Here is a 3,340-nt window from a genome sequence, read left to right on the forward strand (position 1 = left end):
TATGAATGTGTGTGTGTGTGTGTGTATATGTATGTATATTATGGCCAGATGCATTCAATAATATTTGTTGTCTTAAGTTTGCATATTAAATGTTGACTCTTCTGCTTTTGGAAATCCTGGTCTAGATTTAATAGGCTGACCTGCCATAAACTTGTAAAAGCAAGATACACTTTTACTTACATATCTCTGCCTATCTTCCAACCTTGTATTCTTTGTTAACCTTTCATGTTCTTCTATCTCATTGCTAATAAATCCCTCCTGCTTATTGCAAAACTAGGCACTTCTTGTGCTGCCATCTGTCTTCTTTCCTGTTTTTTTTTTTTAACCTTTTTAACCCTAACCCTGCATACATTAAAAATCTGCTTCTAGATGAGATTTGGTTTTACCTATTCAAACCACATTTTTTCTTTCTTTCTTTCTTTCCTCCCTCCCTCCCCCTTTCCTTTCTTTAACTTCCAGCTGCTAAATTTCATACATAAATCAACCGGTTTTAAACAATGCGGCCCATTCTGGATAACAACACCACACCTAGCTTAGCTATTATCTTATTTAACAGACAATGTTGAAGGGGATTTGTGCACGATTTCTATTTCATTAACTCTTCTTTTCCTGTTAAAAAGACAAGATTCAAAAACCAAAACAAAATAAAGTTTAAAAACAAAATACTTTTGTGTTAAACCCCTCTTTTTTCATATTTTTCTTCTTTATTTATGCTTAATCCTAAAGATTAACCACGTGTGTTTTTGCAACAGAACTTAAGTAAATCTTCATGCTGCTGGTATGAAAGGTGTATTTTTCATTGAGGATAAAAATCTTAATCTCTCGTCTCTCTCCTTCCGTTTCTCTCCTTCCGTTTCTCTCCCTATTTCGTTATTGTATTTTCTCCCAGTAACCTGTTGTCAAGATCAAATGCCTACTGCTGTCAATAAAAGCTCTTTGTCTGCTCATTGGCTTCTTGCATGCTACTGAATTAATCTATCTGTGAAGCTCTGCTAGATAATGTTTCTCAGCAATTGTCTGGTGTGGATAGGAAAGAAAAATTATACTTTTTAACCACACTGATAAACAACATTAATTTCTAACTTGGCAATGAGAGAGAGAGCGCCTCTACATGGCTTCTTAATATGCTAGAAATAGCACCCATCTTTCTTAAATCATATCTTACGAGGGAAAGGGTACATTAGATAAGGTAATCCTACATACTCTGATTATAGTTATGCTTTTGTAGGCTTTTTGACCTTGTTCTCACCAACAACAAATCATAGTCTACTTTGGATAATGTAGTCCTAGGTATACTTTGCTTGTAAAAAAAAAAACATGAAAGGGGGTGGTCAAGACTGGAACATTTTTGATTAGTGTTTGAAATGTAATTTAATAAGAGACTTTTACAAAAAATTATAAGGGAAGGTTTTAATCTAAATTCTATTTAGCTATTTTCATTTACTAGATGAAACTTCAGCATCCTGTTAGCAGCTTATCTATGCTGGTTGTATGCTTGCTTGTCCAATTGCAGGTTAAATGGGTCACTCCAGTGCTTGGGTAATTAAGCTCTGTTCACTTATCACTCAGCAGAATTCAAGCTATGCTCAGCCATCAATGACCAGGATGCAAAAGCTGCATCATGCACAACACAGCATCTTGTCTGACAGTGTAACAATCCTGCTAATCCCTCACCATGGACTGGTACTTAATTTACAATCCCTGTTTGGATAAAAGGAAAAGTTGGCCACTGCAGGATTTGAACTCAAGAGAACAAAGACCCAGGACAAGCATTCTAGCCAAGACTCTAACTACTCAGCCATTTTAAAAGTGGAAGCTTTATATTATAAAACCAATAGCAGTCTGTAGCAAGAAGGCACCAAATGGTTAAAGACTTTAAATGAGAATAAATTATTAACCTGAAGACATTTCTTTTGTATTAATCCTAAGGCAGTTCTCTCTTGAAAGACTTTTAGTTCACCTGAAATTTCTCTTTTATTCTTTTTAATCCCATCAAAACTTACTCTTTTGAATAGTTTAACTTTCTGAATCTCTGCCATTCTGATACAGTAGCATAGACTTTAAGCCTCTTGGTTTACCAATTACATTTCAGATTCTGTCTAGCAGCCAAGCAGATATGTAGATTGTATTCTCAGAATCCTAATGCCCTCAGATACAGAATATACTTTGTGTGTCCTAGTTCAGCTGTTATTACCAGTCCATACTTGAAGTGTTTGACTTGTGGCTTGTTCCTTAACCATTATTTGGTTTCAGCCCTCTGTGCTTGACTGAAACCAACTGCTACCATTCTACAATAAAAGCAGCAATCACACAAAATAAACAAGGGCATTTCTATATCAGTCATGGGTAAGCTGTAGCCTATAGACGTTTCTGAATAGCCTAATGAAAAACTACTAGTAGTGTGGCTTGTCTAATCATGGGCCATATCCCATGCGGCCCTCTTGTCAACAAAACATTGCCCATGTCTTTTCTGTGTGGTCACACAATCTGCAACCAATAACAAGCAGACTTCCCTCTGATTACTCTTGTCAGGCTTTAAAAATGGCAAGAGACATTAGATTATGCAATCCTAAATACAGTATATTGGAATAAAGGGCTCGTTAATCTTTTGATCTTGGGGGGGGGGGGTTGTTTCTTTTAATTAAGGTTGACTTGAGGCTGGACACTAGCACATGCATATGCACCCTGTTCACACTAAGCACCATCTTGGAATTCTTTCATTTTCATGACTCTAAGACTTCCATATTATTCTATTCTACACTCCTCATGCCTTTCATCTCTAACTCTTGTCCTTTCCAAGAGATTTCTTTTGCACTTCTCTCACTAGCTCTTCAATTACACTTCTTGATATTGATGATAATGATAATAATAATAATGATGATAATAATTGCCCTTTTTATTGATAATTTGCTCCATTTCCCATTGGTCAAACTTGTGAAGAACAGCTAAGATTTTTGCTGTAATCAAAACGAAACTCTCAGATGTTTTTGGAGCTAGAAACTTGTAAGAAGTGTTCTTGCATGCTTTTTCTTGGTCCTTACCTCCATGGCAGGTACAGGACAAGCTTGAAGAATCCAAGACCAGGATTTTCGCTTCCTTTAATGTTTTGGCGAAAAAAAGAAAAAAAAACAATAATAACAGTAATAATAACAATAGTAAATAAATAAATAAATCACAGAAAAAAAAAGCAAAATAAGGTCTACTATTTCTTTTCTTTTTTTTACTTTTTTTTTTCTGCTATTCCTCTCTTTCATACTTTGACCCTATCCTGTGCACTTGTACCACTACTCTGCATGTCCACCTGTGCTTCGTCTGCACTTTTATAACCACTCCTGCTGCT

General features: G+C 35.7%; 1 protein-coding gene across 1 annotated transcript in view; it reads left to right on the forward strand.

Annotated features, from left to right (window-relative positions):
* The window catches only part of LOC106874507 (muscleblind-like protein 1), a gene marked incomplete at its 5' end in the record, with an annotated part of 72,588 nt that overhangs the window by 54,327 nt on the left and 14,921 nt on the right, over positions 1–3,340 (forward strand). The gene's annotated exons all lie outside the window — the stretch shown is intronic.

This window comes from Octopus bimaculoides, chromosome 19 (assembly GCF_001194135.2).
Source record: "Octopus bimaculoides isolate UCB-OBI-ISO-001 chromosome 19, ASM119413v2, whole genome shotgun sequence".
Lineage (NCBI taxonomy): Eukaryota > Metazoa > Mollusca > Cephalopoda > Octopoda > Octopodidae > Octopus > Octopus bimaculoides.